The sequence below is a fragment of the Saimiri boliviensis genome, chromosome 7, assembly GCF_048565385.1.
Source record: "Saimiri boliviensis isolate mSaiBol1 chromosome 7, mSaiBol1.pri, whole genome shotgun sequence".
NCBI classification, from domain to species: Eukaryota; Metazoa; Chordata; class Mammalia; order Primates; family Cebidae; genus Saimiri; species Saimiri boliviensis.
Window position 1 is genome coordinate 8,113,280 of NC_133455.1, and position 19,278 is coordinate 8,132,557.

General features: G+C 52.9%; 1 long non-coding RNA gene across 1 annotated transcript in view; it reads left to right on the forward strand.

Moving 5' to 3' along the window:
- LOC141585047 (uncharacterized) overlaps nt 1–19,278 on the forward strand; it is a 43,954-nt gene that overhangs the window by 14,717 nt on the left and 9,959 nt on the right. The window contains exon 2 of the long non-coding RNA XR_012518316.1: nt 18,918–19,099. This is a non-coding gene — a long non-coding RNA (uncharacterized LOC141585047). The remainder of the gene's footprint in view (nt 1–18,917; nt 19,100–19,278) is intronic.

The following is a 19,278-nucleotide window of genomic DNA, read 5'->3' on the forward strand; positions in this document are numbered from 1 at the left end:
ATTCCCACATGGATAATTCCAGTTTGGCTTAATGCAGGGGCTGTTTTCAAAAGTGTGGGCAGGAATAGAGAAACCCTGGGCTGGAAATGGAGGCGATGTCACCACCCCTGGATTGGAAGGGAGGAGGGAAGAGAGAGTTCCAGAAAGCCAGGAGGAGAGGGAAGGTAGGAGGGGCCTTCTTGAGAGGAGAGGTGCCCTTGGGCGGCCTGAGGGAGCCCTTGACCTCACTCGCGTCCTGCTGGGCTGCCCCATTGCCAAGTCCACCCAGAGGCAGAGAGCAGTGGGCTGTGGATGTGGGGAAAGTGGGTCGGTTTCAGGGGCAGAGGGCCGGTGGGGAAAGGAGAGAGATCTCCTAGCCAAGCAGAAGATGCAGCCCACAGGGTCTGATTGGTTTCCTGATGTAGTGAGCACCTGAGTGGGTCTCCACAGCCTCTGCTCCTCCTCCTCCAGGTGACAGTCCTGCTTTCCATGGGGGATCCAACCTTCCACTCTCAGTCCAAAGATGGTACATCCAACTCCGGGCCAGTGATTTGGATCTGAGTCAGTGGGCTTACTACTGACCCCTGATTTGGTTTAAGATGGCCAATCAAGGTTGATCTTGGAGCATTTGCTGTCTGCAGCACCCTGAAGGGACATCTCTTTCCTGCTGGACTCAGGCCTAAGGCATGTGGCGTAAAGCTCCTGGCAGCCATCTTGCCACCATGTGGCATCTATGAATAAAGCTACCGTGGAGGAGAGGACAGGCCAGAGAGGGAAGGAGAGACCCAGCCCCTTGACATTAGCTAAGCTCCTGGATCCAGCTATTCCTGAAGCTGATGCTATTCCTGGAATTTAAATTGCTTGAGCCAATAAACCTCTCTTTTTGCTTAAGCCCATTTGACTTGCACTGCCTTGCAGGAAAGATTCCTCACATTATCAGTTTTTCCTTTTTTTTTTTTTTTTTCATTTTAAGCAAGCTATAGCTCTGGTTCTGGCATTCTCAGGGATTTTTTAAAAGTTCAGCAAGAGTGCTGAGTAAGCAGCAGATGTGGATAGCAGCAAGCCATCTTCTGCTTCTGATCTTTTGGGTCAGCATTATTTTACCACTGAGCCAGGCAATGGGCCTGGAGAGCGTAGGGTCCACTGAGGCCCGCCTGGCCGAGCTGAAGCGGCGCAGTGAAGGTGAGTGTCGTTCACTCTGACCCCGCATCCAGCGCCCCAGGGGAGGTGGCCTGCTCCTCATTCATTGCAGGGGCCTGAACAACCTGCATCCCTCACTGAGTCTCAGTGTCTGCCTTTGTGAAATAGCCTAACAACAGGAAGAAAAAAGAAAAAGCCCAGCACCTGGCCCCTGGTAAGCCCGAGAAGCGACGAGTGCAGGGTTAAGAGCACAGCACAGGCTCTGGGCTTGAGTTCCGGCTAAGCCACTTCCTCGCTGTGCCGCCTTGGACACACTACTTCACCTTTCTGTGACTCAGTTTCCTTGCCTAGAAAATGAGGATGATGATAGCATTTCTTCACTCATCATATTATCAGGACTTATCAGTGCCTTTAATATATCAGTGTGTATTATGAATTTCTTCACTTATTGGTTTGCCATGGGGACTAAATGACTGCAGATAAACAAAACTCTCAGAGCGGTGGCAGAAACGCGGTAGGCACTCAATGAACAGCAGCTGCTGTTTGCACCTACGGGCTGGTAGACAGTGCTACTGTTGGCAGTGTTTATTATCTCACTCTTGGCGGTTCTCTGTAAAATCTCACTGACTTCCCTCCCAATGCATCTAAGGACCGTTTGCCTCTTGTTTCTCATCCAGCACCAGACGAGTTATTTAACCACCAGTGGCCCAGTTTCCTCATCTGCAAAATGGGGCATTAACGGGTCTTATTTCACAGGGTTCTCATTAGGATTAGTTGAGAAGCCACCGAGCTGTGCTTACTTAGCGCAAACCCATGCACGGTCAAGGGCTGAGCGCTAATATTAATAACAGTGTTACATTCATAACATATATAACATAATATTAAGTGTTGTATTGAGAATGCGCTGTTATTATTAAGTGTCGCCACTGTCAGTGATCACAGAGAAAAAGCATGGGGAAGTGTGTATAATTCCGGTAGGCACTGGAGCCTGGGCGTCAGTTCCTTCACTCCATCCTAGAGTATTAAGGAAAATAATAAATTAGGCCGGGCACAGTGGCTCACACCTGTAACCCCAGCATTTTGGGAGGCTGAGTCGGGCGGATCATGAGGTCAAGAGTTCAAGACCAGTCTGGCCAACATGGTGAAACACCGTCTCTACTAAAAACCACAAAAATTAGCGGGGCATGGTGACGCATGCCGGTAATCCCAGCTACTCGGTAGGCTGAGGCAGGAGAATTGCTTGAACCAAGACCCGGGTGGTGGAGGTGGCAGTGAGCTGAGATCGCACCACTGCACTCTAGCCTGAGCTACAGAGTGAGACTCCATCTCAAAAAAATAAAAAAATGAAAAGATATATGCATTGGTAATTTTTTTTCTTTTGTTTTTTACTTTTTGTATTTGTTTGTTTGTTTGTTTTTCTTCTTTGCATTTGTAATTCTCAAAAGAGAAAGGAGACGGTTGGACTTTCACCATGAAGCATTTTTAGCAGAAAAGTGTTAACTTGAGCTTCATGTCTGCTCCTGCTCCTGCTCCAGCAGCAACTTCTTGGCATTAACCAGTCTGTAGTCCCAGCTACTCGGGAGGCTGAGGCATGAGAAGGGCTTGAACCTGGGAGGCAGAGGTTGCAGTGAGACAAGATCGTGCTGCTGAACGTCAGCTTGGGTGACAGAGTGAGAGTCCATCTCAAAAAGAAAAGGACAGTGTTCCTCAAAAGGCATTGAAGTGGCTTCTGTTGCCCACCCGCCTCGACACAGGACTTATCATTGCCTTTAATACATCAGTGCGCATTGTGTATTTACAAGCAGAGGTGTGAATATGCAGTTTTCCATGGCCTCTTTTTCACAGAGCGTCTGTGTGCTTCCGTGGGCATCCAGGATTAGGGCAGATGACTGCAGGTGCTCAGATCCTGGAGTCTAATACCATTATGATGTCACCTCTGTAACCCTCGCCCCTGCCAGCTGCAGTTAGGAGGGAGTGGTTATCCTGTGTGGCTGGAAAGAAGATGAAAACTCAACACTTTAAAGACCCAGTCGTGCAGGGCACATTGTTAGAACCCAACAAGAAATCGATTGATTAGTAAAGCATACAAAGTATTTTGACAGAAACAAAGTTGTACCATCCGAGGGAAGAGTGAGGAGCCCAGGAGAGTGAGTTATTGGGTGAAACAGAAGAGGAATCTACAGAGTAACACTGGTCCCTCCAGTTCTCCCAGAGAACATCATGTGACTATGGACGCAGAAGGTTCTGTGCCAGGGATCGGCAGACAACTATGGGCAAGGTTGGGCCAGTGCACAGATGTGACTCAAGGCATTCATCACCCACGGCTATGAAACAAAATGCCACAAAGTTAGCAGCTTAAAATGACACCCATTTATTATTTCGCAGTTTCTGTGGGTCAGGAGCTGGACACAGCTTAGCTGGTTTCTCTGCAAGGCTACCATTAAAGTGCTGGCTGGGACTGGGTCTCATCTGAAGGCTCGCCTGGGGAGTGGTGTGCTTCACGCTCACATGATTGCTGGCAGGATTCAGGTTCTTGTGCCTGTCAATCAGGGGAACCAGTTCTTACGGGCTCAACTGCGCCCCCTCCAAAATTCCTTCGTTGGAGTCCTAAGCCCCAGTACCTCAGAGTGTGACTAGAGACAGGTCTTTGAAGAAGTAATTAAGTTAAAACAAGGTCATTAGGGTGGGCCCAAATCTGCTATGACGAGTCTATCAAATAAGATTAGGATGCACCCAGGAAAGACACAGAAGGACACAGGCGGCCGTCTGCAAGCCAAGGAGAGACTGCAGAGGACAAGAACGGTGCCGACGCCTCGATCGGGGCTTTGGCCTCGAGAACTGGCAGCAAGTCGGCGTCTGCCTGGTAAGCCACCTTGGCTGTGATGCTTGTCACTGCGGCCCTAGCCAACGAATGCACCGACCATCCCAGTTTGCTCAGGACGGAGGGGCACCAAGGATGCAACCCTTTCAACCCTGAAACCGGGACAGTCCTGGATAAGCCAGGAGGGAATTTCCAGGGACGTGGGACTTTCTGGTGCTAAAGCTGAGAGAGCCCAGGCGGGCTGGAAGGTGTCAGCTACCCTCAGTTGCTGTGGGACTGCAGGGCTCAGATTCTCGCTGGCTTTGGGCCAGGGGCTGCCCTCTGTTTTTAGTTGGTCGTTGGTGGGGGCCACCCCCAGTTGTCTGTCATGCGGGTCTGCCAACATGCCCACCCACTCCATCAGAGCCAGCAAGGGAGCCAGGCTCCTAGCAAGACAGACAGACGCTGGGAGGTCCTGCGAGCGGTATTCCACCACCTTGGCAAGAAGCAAGCCTCGTGTGGGTCCAGCCCACACTCAACGGGAGGAGATGACCAAGGGCGTGCACAGCAGCGGGCAGAGGCCACTGGGGCCTCCTGAGAATCTACCTGCCACTCCATGTCCAGGTTTGCTGATTTCATCTTCAGGGCTGTTCAAACAATCAATCGTAAAAGCTAACAGTCTGTGGTGCCTGCCATGTGCGAGACAGCACTGTGAGGATTTTAGATGTATTAACTCATTTAATCTGGCCTCAGTCAGGAGAGTGTAGGTCTTGCTGCAGTAACAAATGATCCCCAAAGGCCAGCTTAACAAACAACAATCATAGTTTATGTCATGTCCCTCGTGGGTGGCACAGATAGCTGTACTCTTGGCAAACTGCAGTCATTGTAGGAAGGGAAGTGAATGAAGTGAATCATGGTGAATTGCGTACTGGGGTAGAGAACATGCAATCCTTTGTGTGCTGGGAAAGGGAACCAGAAAGTGAGCAAATGTTTGGGGGAAATTCACATATTGCTATCCTCACCAGCTTTTTGTTAGAAACAATTATTATCCACATTTTTCAGATGAGACCCATCAAGGCCCAGAGAGGTTAGGTAACTTGCTCGAGGACACGCAGCTTTTAAGCTTCTAAGCAAAGACATCTGATGTCCTCACGATAACCGTCACATTTCTCATTCATTCCAGGACTATTTGATCTGTTATGGGACACACACCGCCCTGGCTGCACAGCAGGCTGACGGCTTGGAGTGTGTGGAGCTGTGAGGGCCCCCGGCCCCCTCCCCTTGCTCCTTCCACAGCTCAGCTGAGATCACGGTGTGATTTCCTGTTAACCTTGTAATAATTTATGGCGAATCTAATGTGCCCGTCGCTGGGTGAGCTCATCCAAATCCCCTTCTATTGTCTGAGCCTCATACCGGGAGACGTCCTCAGAGGCCCCTGGGATCATCGCCAGGTGATTTATGGCTCCAGCTTCCCCGAGGATTGAAGCCGACCCAGTTGGAGGCTCGCCGTGCTCAGGAGAGACAGCGGAGAAAGATCTGGTTGGTTGGTTTTCTCCCTGGAGGAGAACAGACCTGAGGAGCGAGGATTTGCAGAAGCTCAAGCCAGACGCTGAGTTATATTTGCTGCTGCCACGTCCTTAAAGAAAAGCCTGTTTGCGCTGCAGATGGCTGACGGGCATCTGGAGCTTGCCACTGTGTTTAACGCCGACCTCAGGCCGGCTCTCTGCTGCCTGCTTCTCGGGGAAGGGTCACCTTACCTCCCCGAGGTGCATAAACACCTCGGAGTCATCCGACTGCTTCTTTACTGTCATGCCCGAGTCTGATGCATCAGCACATCCTGATGCTTTTCTCTTCCAAACACACTCAGAGCCTGCGGACTTCTCCCCACCCCAACCAGCTTCCAGCTGCCACCATTGCTCGCCGGGTTGGTGCAGCAGTCCAGGCCCCTGGCCCCTCAGCTGCCACCCTGGCCCCCCTGAGGCTATTCTGCACACAGCAGCCAGAGGGATCCTATTAAATCCCAAGTCAGAGGAGGCGGTTCCTCTGCTCAAATGCCCGCCATGGCTCCCACTTCCCCCAGAGTAAACACCAAGGTCCTTCTGTGGCCTCACAGCCCCACACACTCTGGCCTCCTGGAGCATCTGCCCCCCGTGTCGTCATCTCCCTCCACTGACCTCTTTGCTCACTTAACATCCGCTGTGCTGGCTTCCCTGCCGTTCCTCAAAGTTGCCAGGCGTGGTCCAGTCTCCAGACTGTCGCATTGGCTGTCCCCTCTCCCCAGATGCCCGTTGCTCGTAACCTTCCCTCTTTTGGGTGCAGTGACTGCTTTCTCAGCGGGGCCGTCCCTGCCACTCCACTCAACACGGCACCCCCTTGCGTCCCATACCCACCGCCCTGCTTCACTTTCTGACCTTAGCCCTCACCAGCGTCTGCCAAAGCGCTGTGTTTCTATACTGATGGCATGTTTTCGCCAGCTACTTAAATGTCCGCGTCATAGGGGCAGGGATGCTGCCTGTCTTGCTCCCTGCTGCATCTGCAGTGCCTAGAATGCTCTGGCACACAGTAGGTGCTCACTAAACATCTGCTGGATGTGTGGGTTCAGCGATGAGCTCAGCACCTACCGTGTGCTCGGGACCCACACAGCCGAGGCTGGAATCCGAGGAGCAGAGGCAGGCAGCTCAGCGGGTGAGCTCCGGGTGGGACACCCCCGGGTTCACATCCTGACTCTGCCACCAAGGGCAGACGGTGCGTGACGCTGGACGGGTCGCCCGGCCTCTCCGAGCCTCAAGTTGTCCCATCTGCAGAACGGGGTGGTGGTGCTGTTTTCCTGGTGGGGTCGCTGCGGGGCTTCACGGAGGGGTCTTCGTGCGGCTCTGGGAGCAGTGCTGCCCGTGGGAAGAGGGGTGGCACCCGTGCCTGCCGCGCTGATGGCTTTTAGTTTATGTCGCTGGAGGAAGACGGAAAAGCGCGTGAACGCACTGCTCGACCTTCCGGAGGCAGAAGTCCTGCCGGCCTCCGCAGGGAAAGCAGGAGCCGCCACGAGCGGCTTTGCGTTGCAGCCAACTTGTCAACAAAGTGTCAGGTTCTGTCGCTAAGTTGACACCTGTGAATTTTCTTTTTTTTTTTTTTTTTTGAGACGGAGTTTCGCTCTTGTTACCCAGGCTGGAGTGCAATGGCTCGATCTCGGCTCACCGCAACCTCCGCCTCCTGGGTTCAGGCAATTCTCCTGCCTCAGCCTCCCGAGTAGCTGGGATTACAGGCACGCGCCACCATGCCCAGCTAATTTTTTGTATTTTTAGTAGAGATGGGGTTTCACTATGTTGACCAGGATGGTCTCGATCTCTCGACCGCGTGATCCACCCGCCTCGGCCTCCCAAAGTGCTGGGATTACAGGCTTGAGCCACCGCGCCCGGCCAGACACCTGTGAATTTTCTTTTTCATTTTAGGAGGTTTGGGGGCACAAGTGGATTTTGGTCACGTGGATGAATTGTACAGTGGTGAAGTCTGAGCCTTCAGCGCTCCCGTCTGCCAAGCTGTGTACATTGTACTCCGTGTGTGGATTTCTGTCCCTCATCCTCCTCCCGCCCTCCCGCGGGACTCCCCGTAATCCGTCATGTCACACACTGTCTCACAGAGGCAATTTATTCCAAGGACTCCATTCCTCCTTAAGACGCATTTCAAACTTCATGACCCGCAACAAAAACTTAAAGATTAGGGCAGGCTGGCACAGTGGCTCATGCTTGTAATCCCAGCACTTTGGGAGGCCGAGGTGGGCAGATCACCTGAGGTCAGGAGTTGGAGACCAGCCTGGCCAACGTGGTGAAACCCTGTCTCCACTAAAAATATAAAAATTAGCTGGGCGTGGTGGTAGGCACCTGCAGTCCCAGCTACTCCGGAGGCTGAGGCAGGAGAATCACTTGAACCTGGGAGGCGGAGGTTGCAGTGAGCCGAGATTGAATCACTGTACTCCAGCCTGGGCGACAGAGTGAGACTCATCTCAAAAAAAAAAAAAAAAAAAAAAAAGAAAGAAAGAAAGAATACAAGATATATAACAACTACATTTATTTAAGAATGTATTCCAATACCAAATAGCAAATTTCAACAACGCAAAAACCACTATTATTTTCGTATCAACATAGATTCTAAGGCCCCGTGTGCACCAACCTAGGTGCTAAGGCCCGGGCACTTAGTACTTAGTACATGGGCACTAAGCCTAGTACCCACTAGTTATTTTTCGTGCTCATCTCCCTCCTCCTCCCTCCACCTTCAGGTAGGACCCGGTGTTTCCTGCTCCTCTCTGGGTGTCCACGTGTTCTCATCCTATAAGTGAGAACACGCAGTCCTCGGTTTTCTGTCCCTGCGTTAGTTTGCTGGGGATAATGGCCTCCAGCTCCACCCGTGTTCCTGCCGAGGACACGATTTCATCCTTTTTCTTTGGCTGCCTAGGATTCCATGACACCTTTCAATTTTGACTTGGCCATTGGCTTTTCTACTTCAGAGCCACGTCTTCTGCATTGAAGGCCCCGGTCGCGGTCGCAGGCCCTTGATGCTTGAAAGCTCTGACTGCCATGCACACGGAGCCGGCGGTGGTGGTGACTGGAGTTAGTGCTCAGAGTCCCTCGCCTACGTCACAGCTCCCCCCAGGCCCCCCGCCCTCTCCACTCTGCAGGCACACCTCTCGCTGCAGACCCTTCGCACCCGCGGAGTCCTCGGCCTGGGAGGCTCTTTCCTTCTCTCCACGCGAGCATTACCACTCGTCCCTCAAAGGCCAGCTCTGTCTTCATCCTCATTTTGGGGAAGCTCCCTCACCCCCAAGGCTGGGCGAGGCCCCGTGTCCCTGTGTTGCAGGCGTCCGCAGCACGAGCACCTCCCGCGCAGGCTCCTGGCACAGCTGACATTCACGGGCATGACCTGCTGTCTCGAGCCCCCGACACACCCCGTGAGAGCCACGAGGGCCCGGACTCGTCTGGTTTTGTGACTTACCAGGGGCCGGTTCCACAGTGCCGGGAGGTGCTCCGTGCACGTTAGCAGAATGCATGATGAGTGCTCACACCTGGTGTCTAGTAAACAGTGGCCTCTTGGGGCCAGTGGCACCCATTGGCACGTATGTGAGGGCGCCATGTTTCAGCATTGACCTCTTCTTCCCCCTTCCCTCGTGCGTACCCTCCCATTCCTCGCATTCCTGCCATGGTGGGGGGTGAGGTTTCTTTTTCTACCCCCTGACGTTGGCTTTAAGCAAAAGCACGAAGCTGACAAGGGCGTGGGCCGGGTCTGCGCACGGGCGTCCGGGGGCCTCCGGTGACTGTGCTTGCTTTTCTGTTTCTCTTTCTTTGCCATAAGGAGAATGTGCAGAGTGGCCACTGGTCCCACAGAGAGGATGAGAGACCTGTGGGGCTGAGCCACACCTGGATCAGCCACCCTGCAGCGGTCAGGGGAATCCAGGTGAGGTCGTCAGAGCCCAGTGGGTGAGCCAGCCTACATCAACCAGCGCCAGCGCCTGCCAACGCACCAGCCAAGTACATGGTGACTGTTGTCCACACTGAGGTTCTGTGGTTGGTCGTTAAGCAGCACATAGCAGGTGCTCAATAAATAGCTATGGAATGTTTGAGCATACAGCCAGAGCTCCATAAAAGACATCCAATAAAGCCCCCAGCACTGTGCCTGGGACCCAGGAGGCGCTCAGGACATAGTGCTCCCTTCTCCCCATTTCCTCCTGTCAGCGGCAGCAGTAGGTCAGAGAGGCTGACATTTGAGACATCGTGGCAGCCTTTACAGCCCACACTCTGCTATTATAACGGCACACCCCGAAGCCCCCCGCCACCCCCTGGGCAGCCCTGCCTGGAGTGCAGTGGCATGGTCATAGCTCACAGCACATTTGCATTGCTGGGTTCAAGTGACCTCAGCCTCTCAAGTATCTGGGACCACAGGGTGCTTGCCACCATGCCCAGCTAATTAAAATTATTTTTTTTTTTGGTAGAGACAGGGTCTCACTATGTTGCCCAGGCTGGTCTTGAACTCCTGGCCTCAAGCAATCTTCCCACCTGTGAGCTTTTGAAAGCACTGGGACTACAGGCTTGAGCTAATTCATGCCCCTTATAATTCGATCATCTCACCATGCTGAGGGAGATCCTAGTGGCCAAAGTCACACATTTAAAAACATCTGGGGTGGGCGAGGTGGCTCATGCCTGTAATCTTAGCACTTTAGGAGGCCTAGGTGGGCGAATCACCTGAGGCCAGGAGTTCAATACCAGCCTGGCCAACACGGTGAAGCCCCATCTCTAAAAATACAAAATTTAGCCCAGCGTGGTGACAGGCAATATAGTCCCAGCTACTCGGGAGCCTGAGGCAGGAGAATCGCTTGAACCCTGGAGACGGAGGTTGCAGTGAGCCGAGATGGTGCACTCCAGCCTGGGTGAGAGAGGGAGACTCTGTTCAAAAAAACAAAACCTACAGAGGAACCATGCATGGTAAGGATGGTAAGGTGCAGAAATCTTCAGTGAATGATGGGCTGTGGCAGACGCCTGCTCGTTTCCACCACGGCGTTAGCACTTAGACCAGGATGCGGGAGATTTCTATCACCCAGGAGTTCCCTCATGCCCCGCGACCGACTCCTGTCCTCGGGGTAACCGTGATAGAGACTGTCACCACAGACCCTCCCGGCCGTTCCAGAGCCTCCCACAGGGACTGCAGTGTGTGAACTCCCACCGCCCCGGGATCTCTGTCATCTGCACATCCTCACCAGGGAGCGTCCCTCTCGCTGTCCTGGAAGCTGCGGTTCGTGCTTGCTAATTTCCATGTGGTTTTCAATTATGTGAATAGGTCGTCATTTGGTTTTCATTCTAGGGCTGGTGGACGTTGGGATTGTTTTCAGCGTGGGGCTATTACAGGTCGAGGTGGCATAGAGGTTCTGAGCCATTCCTCTGATGAACGGACACCCCCATTTTTCTTGGGAGTGTATTTGGGAATGGGATTGCTGGGCCACAGAGTAGTCAAGTTCTTAGATTCAGTAGCTGGCGACAGTTTTCCAAAGTGGTTGTAACAATTTACAATCCCACCTGTAAATCCTCATCCGTGCTTGATATTGCCCATGAAAGTTACTCTTTTTTTGAGGTAAGGTCTTGCTCTGTTGCCCGGCTGGAGTGCAGTGGCATGATCATAGCTCACTGCAGCCTCCAGTTCCAGCACTCAAGTGATCCTCCTGCCACAGCCTCCCAAGAAGCTGGGACTTCAGGCTAGTGCTACCATTCCCAGCTTATTAATTTTTTTTAAGAGATGGGGGCTTTGCTATGTTTCCCAGGCCGATCTTGGACCCCTGACCTCAAGCAATTCTGCCTTGGCCTCTCAAAGTGCTGGGATCACAGGTGTGAGCCACCACGCCCAGCCTAAAGTTCTGTATTTTTGATACAATATGTGCAACGGACTGAATGTTTGTGTAACCCCTCCCAACAAATTCATGTGTTGACACTCTGGCCCCAGCATGATGGCCTGAGAGGGTGGGGCCTTTGAGAGCTGGTTAGGGCATGAGAGTAGAGCCTTCACGATGGGATCAGTCCCTTTTATAAAAGGGACCCCAGAGAGCCCGCTCAGCCCTTTTTCTGCCCTGGGCAGACACAAGCAGCAAGCAGCTGTCTTTGACAGCTCTGTGACCTTGGCCGGGTTTCTCAGCCTCTCTGAGCTTCAGTCCCTAAAATGGGATAACGGCCTCCTGGGCTGTAGCAGGGATTAAATGAGCTAGCCGGGGTAAAGCTCTTAGAACGGGCCTGAGTGCACAGTCTGTGCTCAGTAAGTGCTTACTGTTTATTTGTCTTCCATGAGCGCCTGCGATGGGGGTGGTGTCCTCAGGTCAGCAGATAGCAGCGCACTGCGGTGTCAACCCGACTGGCCCAGCAGCTCTAAGGAGGAGAGCATCTGGTGTTAACTAAAATAACCTCCAGGCCCAGTGGCTCACACCTGCAATCCCAGCACTTCGGGAGGCCGAGGAAGGAAGATTGCTGGGGACCAGGAGATCAAGACCAGCCTGGCCAACACAGTGAAACCCTGTCTCTCCAAAAAATTAAAAAATTAGCCAGGCGTGGTGGCATGTGCCTATAATCCCACCTATTATACTTGGGAGGCTGAGATGGGAGGATTTCTTGGACCCAGGAGTTCAAGGCTGCAGTGAGCTGTGATTGTGCCACTGCACTCCAGCCTGGGGAACAGAGTGAAAAAAAATTTTTCATAAAATGTTTTTTAAAAAGTCATCCTCGCAAAATGGACCCGTGGCTTGAAAATCACCCTGTAGGGAGAAGACTAGCTGAGTAAGAAGAAAACGGCTAAGGATTCTAGAGGCCATGTCCACAATTTACAAGTTAGAAATATTTGTATCATGAGCATTGGTGCTCGAAATTGATTATTACTATCGCAGTGTACAGGCAGAAGTGTCTGGAAGGTTCTGGTTTGGCTGCCCTGAGGAGGAAGGGGGGTCACAGAGCCTGGCTCTCCTGGGGCTGGTTAGAGCTGTGTTCCCAGCCGGTAGGTATTACTCCCTGGGTGGTACTCAGGACAATTTTAACGGGTCCACAGTTGAACTTTTTTCTTGTAATTTGTGTAGTGACACATTTGTTATGTACCAGAAAAAGATAAAATAGCACATACGTCTTTAGGCAATATTGGTGGTAAAAAAAAATCTTCCTAAAGACACAGGGACTTCCAGGGGGTCTGGCCGTCCTAGATAAATTGTGAAGTGATAACGTCAACCAGGTATCAGCGAATATTCGAAAGACTGAGTTTAACCAGTTAGAACGAGAAAGTGGTTTTTTATAGCACGATCTATTGTTGCTAGAGACAACTATGGAAGGGATTGAGACGTGCACAGGGTGAGGCGGGGGCGGGGGCGGGCGCTGTGTGTGCGCAAAGGCGCGAATCTTAGCTGGTTCTGCAAACCTTTGTTTCTTTTTTCTTTTTTTTCTTTCTTTCTTTTTTTTTTTTTTATTTGAGACGGAGTTTCACTCTTGTTACCCAGGCTGGAGTGCAATGGCGCCATCTCGGCTCACCGCAACCTCCGCCTCCTGGGTTCAGGCAATTCTCCTGCCTCAGCCTCCTGAGTAGCTGGGATTACAGGCACGCGCCACCATGCCCAGCTAATTTTTTGTATTTTTAGTAGAGACGGGGTTTCACCATGTTGACCAGGATGGTCTCGATCTCTTGACCTCGTGATCCACCCGCCTCGGCCTCCCAAAGTGCTGGGATTACAGGCGTGAGCCACCGCGCCCGGCCTGTTTCTTTTTTCTTTTCCTTTTTTGAGACAGAGTCTCGCTCTGTCGCCAGGCTGGAGTGTAGTGGTGTGATCTTGGCTCACTGCAACCTCCACCCCCCTGTTTCAAGTGATTTTCCTGCCTCAGCCTCCCGAGTAGCTGGGATTGCAGGTGCGCACCACCACACCCGGCTAACGCTTGCATTTTTAATAGAGATGGAGTTTCTCCATGATGCCCAGGCTGGTTTGCAACTAACTCCTGGCCTCAAAGTGATCCTCCTGCCTCAGCCTCCCAAAGTGCTGGGATTACAGGTGTGAGCCATCACGCCCAGCCCTGTGACTTTTTGTTTGTTTCTTTAGAGTGAGAGACCTCAAGGAAATTTGGCGAAATGTTAATAGCCATTTAATCCAGGTGGTTGGAATATGTGTGATCAGTGACATTATTAACTGCATGCTTTGTGTGTTTGAAGTAGGTTTTAATTTAAAAGCTATTGAGGAAGTGGGTTTGGAACAGGAGTGATGTAATAACTGAGGGGCTAGTTTGTTATTTGAATTATTTCTCCTCAAAGTGGGTAGTGCTTGAAACATAAGAGGGGCTGGAATCACATCCTTTGGACACACGTGTTCAGAATACACAAGCAGAGGGGCGCCTTGGTCAGCCCAGGCGCCTCCGCGGTGATCTGTGCTCCGGCCTCAGTATCACCCCTGTAAAAGGCCGCTTTCTCCCGACCAGAACGTAGAGGCTGCCCTGTGTCCCATGAATCCTTTATTGCTCAGAAGCTTTGCTGCCATCATGAGTTAGGAGGACATGTGGCAGTGAGTGACAGAGAACCCTAACGAATGGTAGTTTAAATAAGTTATGAGTTTCCTTCTCACAAGGAGACAAAATCCAGAGGGAGTCAGGACTTCCATCTTACGGTCTAAAATGGCCATTCCGGCAGGGTGCGGTGGCTCACACTGTAATCCCAGAGCTTTGGGAGGCTGAGGTGGGAGAATGGCTTGAGCCCAGGAGTTCCAGACCAGCCCGGGCGACATAACGAGACCCTATCTTTACAAAAATTTTAAAAACTAGCCAGGTGTGATGGCGCACGCTTGTAGTCCCAGCTACTCGGGAGGCTGAGCAGGAGGATTGCTTGAGCCCAGGAGGTGGAGGCTGCAGTGAGCTACAGTCACGCCACTGTACTCCAACCTCGGTGACAGAGTGAGACCCTATCTCAAATACATACATACATACATAAAAATGGCTGCTCCAGTTCCAAACATCACATCTGAATTCCAGCCTGCAGAAAGGATGAAGGCCAGGGGTGGATGACTCTTCTTCCCGTTTAGGACCCTTCCCAGATATCACACGTCACTTCTACTGCCATGCTGGTGGCCGGTGCTGGGCGCTTTGGCCTCATCTAACTGTAAGGGCGGCTGGGAGACGCGTGGCTGGTCCTGCTACCTGTGGACTCAGCTAAAAGCTGAGGTTTCTAGTACTAGGGAGAAGGTATGATGCGTACAGTGCCGGGGGTGGGGAGCTCTCCCCCAAGGAAGGGTCCCAGCGTGTTGCTGTTCCACCCCCTCCCCGAAACCCTGGAGCTCAGTGGATACTCTGGGGCCTGTGACTGTGAAGTGTCATTAGGGCAAATCTGCTTTGCCCAGCACACAGTCTTCTGCTAGGCCTAGGACCGTCTTCGGAAAGATTCACGAGACGAAAGGAAGGTGGTACGGGGGGTGGCCTCGGAGTCAGGAGCGGGGGCCGCAGTCACAGGCTTGGAGCCCGGTGGCTGGGTCCCAGCTGTGTACCGGGCAGTCACTCTGAGAGCTGATGCTCAGAGGAAGTCCTGATGCCTCTGTTAAAAGCTACGGATTCCCCGGAGGGTGGCCAGGAGGTTCAGCCTATGCCTAGCTCAGGCTCAGCCCTCAACAGACACTGCGGGTGGGGGACAGCAAAACTCTCACCAAAGACTGAAGCTGCCTCCTCTCTCAAGACCACCTTGACACCACTGCTTCACGGGATCCGGCACTTAGGACCCTGGCGAAGGAGAGCGAACTCCCTCCGTCCCTCCCTCTCTCCCTCCCTCCCTCCCTGCTTCCTCTCCACCTCTCTCCCCTCCCGCCCTCCCTCTATTTCTTAACTCAACTCTTTTTTGAGACAGAGTCTGGCTCTGTCGCCCAGGCTGGAGCACAGTGGTGCCATCTCAGCTCACTGCAACCTCCACCTCCTGGATTCAAGTGCTTCTCCTGCCTCAGCTTCCTGAGTAACTGAAATTATAGGCACCCATCACCACGCCCGGCTAATTTTTGTATTTTTCAGTAGAGCCAGCGTTTCACCATCTTGGCCAGGCTGGTCTCGAACCCCTGACCTTGTGATTCACCCTCCTCAGTTTCCCAAAGTGCTGGGATTACAGGCGTGAGCCACAGTGCCTGGCCTATTTCTTAACTTATTTCTGTTGAAACATCTGTCTATCTGTCTATCTATTTATTTATCATCCAGATTTATCTATCTGTTTATCTATCTATCTGGATGATAGATAAATAGATAGATAGATAGACAGATAGATGTTAAGGGAACTCTCAGAGTGTAAAGGGAACTGATTTGAAATGCACAGCTTGATGCGTTTTGTGTGTATGTACCCGGGAAACTGCTACTCAGATCAGGATAAAGCACATCTCCAGCCCCAAGAAGGCTCCCCCAGAAGGCATGTCCCCCCCAGCATCCCAGTCAGTAGCACCCACACCTGCTGGGGTCCCTGCTATTTCCACTTCTCTCCCTATAGCGGGATTTCACTCTGGAACTTTATAAACAGAACCACGCGGTGTGCGCCCATCCTCCGTCGCTGTCTGTGGCTCCCTGCAGCGTCCATGAGACTCAGTCATGCTGTGTGTGTCTGTGCCGTGCTCTTTACTGTGGCCGTGTCGTCTCCCGCAGTGTGAATGGACCACAGCTCACTGAACCGTCTTTGGATGGATTTGGGAGTGGTTTCCCCTAATGGCAATTACAAACAAAGTTTCTAGAAATATTCTTGCAGATACCTTTTGGTGGACATAGAGGCAAGACATTTCTTTTAATAGTCAATTTATTGAAGTAAAACTAATTGAGCCAGCTTAGAAAAAGTTAAGCGACTTGGGGTAGGAGAGAGGCGTCCGCATGGCAAAGGCGTGGGAGTGCCCAGATGCCAGAAGTCTGAGGAGCCCTGAGACGGGGCAGGGGCAGCTGCTCTGTGCTGACTTTGTAACCTGGACGAGGCGCTTTACACATGGGAACCAGAGCGACGCTGAAACCCGGCTCCTTTGCACTGGCTTTGGCCTTGCACCTGCAGGAAGGCCGTGGGCAGCCCGGCCAGGACGCCAGCCGCGCCCCTCTGGAAACGGAGAAGGCACGGTCAGCAGAGGCTGGCGCACTGCTGTGAAGCAGGTCTCCACCCTGGGGCCTTATGCAAGAGCGTCAGGATCTTCCAGGCTTTACCACCACTTCCCCCTCTGGGTAAAAGGAATACTCACTCCACTTAAACAGAAAAGGGAGAAAATTAAAGAGCAGAGATGTCAGACGTTCCCAGAGGGTCACCCCTGTGGACAATCCGTGTTAGCATCTGGGTGTTACTTTGCCTAGACTTCTGTCTGTGTGTGATTGCCAGTTTTCTTTTGAGCTTGGCTGTATGCAGATATTCTGTATACGTTTGTGTCTGATTTCTTCCTTTAACCTTAGAATGCCTAATGGAATACAAGCCTTCACCCTTTTCTCACAGACCTGATTACCCTGCTGCAGAGGCTTCCACCCAGCGGCTACACGTTCCTTAGCTGGTGGGGTACAGTGACTGAGATGCAGGCACTCTTTCCCTTCCCGTCTTTACTCATCAGCTAGGCCCCTATTTGAGCTCTAGTTGGTTCTATGCCATTGTCTCAGGGAAGAGGTGTGTCACAAATCTCTTCACTCCCTGGCTTTTGCTTTTCAAACAAAAAACAGAGCAGGGGTCCCCAGAGTGGGGTGTGAGCCCCAGGGGTGCATGAGAGGATCCCCCCACTGGGAGCAGGAAGAGAGGGGAAAGGTGTTCTCTCCAGGTGGCATCTGTTAGCTGCGCAGCCCCCCATTCCAGCCCCCTCATTTCTTGCTGTTCCGTTGGGGAAGGGGGACAGGGCTCCTCAGCTGGGGGCGGTGAGGGCCTCACGGCACTGGGCGTGTCCTGAACGCCACGGCACTGCAGGCTCACACACGGTTATGACGGTCGGGCACTGCTGCCACCACCCCACTGTGTCTGGCACGCAGAAGTGTCCAGAGAGTGTTGCCTGTGGGGTGGGCAGGGGAGCAGCCCTTACACCGGTTTCCCAGAGCTCCAAGCAGGAGGGAGCGGGCCGGGGCGGGGGTTTCTGAGCAGAGCTCTGGCCCTGCAGGAGCGCGGTGGGGCTGAGCTCATCTCGCCCTCATCCTTTGAGCACGGGGCACTCGTGGATGAGGGCGAGTGTCCCGTGCCCTCCCAAACTGGGGCTTCGCGATGGTGCAGGGCAGGTGCACCCCGCAACCGGGGCTGAGCCCGAGGGGGTTCTTGGCTTCACCCAGAAAGAATTCCAGGGCAAGCCGGCGGTGATGGACACGGAACACTGCCCCACTCAGACCTAGACCCGCTTTTAAGTATATGCAAATTAAGGGGCAGTTTATGCAGACACGTCTCGGATGAGGGTGGTTACTTCCGGGTTGTTGGGTGGTTGCCATGGCAATGGCAAACCGACCAGGCGTGGTGGTGGGCGTGGCTTATGGAAACCTGCCTCCACCCGGACCTGTTTCAGCCAGTCTCGAATTTGGTCTGGTGTTTGAGCCCTGCCTCTAGAGCTGAGTGTCACCTCCCACCCCATTTCCAGGCACAGTCCATGGGGGCCATTCCATTGGGGTCTCCGGCCTCCCTCCATTGCAGAACCAGTCATTGGATCAAGACCTATCTTAATTTGGTAGGACCTCATCTTCACTTGGTGACACCTATTTCCAATAGGCCATATTCACAGTACCTGGTGGACATGAATTTTGGGGGCATGCTTTTCACCCCAGCATAGGGGTTTATTGTGAGTTGACATATGCACCATGCTTAGAATGGATCTGGGCACGGGGACACGACAGGCGCTTCGGTGGCATTTGCTATCGTTATTACTACACAGGAGGAACAGAAATCCCACCCTTTTCTGTTGTGGTTGAGACAGAGTCCTGTTCTATCACCCAGATTGGAGTACAGTGACGTGATCTCGGCTCGCTGCAACTTCTGCCTTCTGGGTTCAAGCGAATCTCCTGTCTCAGCCTCCCGAGTAGCTGGGACTTCACGCACATGCCACTATGCCTAGCTAATTTTTGTATTTTTAGGAGAGACGGAGTTTCATCATATTGGTCAGGCTGGTCTCGAACTCCTGACCTCAGGTGATCTACCCACCTCGGCCTCCCGAAGTGCTGGGATTACAGGCGTGAGCCACCACACCTGGCCGGAGATCCCACTCTCACTCGAGCCGCTGTGTGGCCGGGTTCCGTTACACGCAGCCCAGTGGAATCCTGACTTGTGAAGCTATAAAACAGACGTAAGCTCACCGGGCCTGGGGCTTAGCCCAAATCTTGCCCCTTCCTGAGGATGCTGCTCTAGCCCCAGACCCTCCCCGCTCCGCATTCAGCTGCCTCATTCAGCTGGGGAGGGTGCAGGCAGGCGATGAGAGAGGAGGCCTCCAATTCTGGCTTTCCAACAAGGAGTGCTTAACGAGGCAATTAGGCGGAACTATTTGCTCTTTATCTCCCTCTCCATCTTCCCACAGCCTGTCAGAACACCGGAGCCTGGAGGGCCATTGAGGAGGACAGGAGCCTCTACTCCCTGTTTCAAGAACTGGAGAACTGGGCTCAGAAAGGGGCAGCGGCTGGACCAAGGTCACACAGCAAGTGGGCTGCTCGGCCAGAGTCAGCACAGGGTGGGGTGAACGGCCAAAGTCCTGGGGACCCGGTAGGTGAGTGGGTAGCATGAGCTGGGTGGGGACTGGCGCAAAGTAGAAACCTCCAGGCCCAGCCAGAGAGAGCGGGCACCATGCAGCATCACTGGACTGTAGCCATGTGGGGGGTGGGGTGGGGGGGCACAGTCCCGAGTAGGGAGGGGGGATCTTCCTGGCCTGCCTTATACTCGTG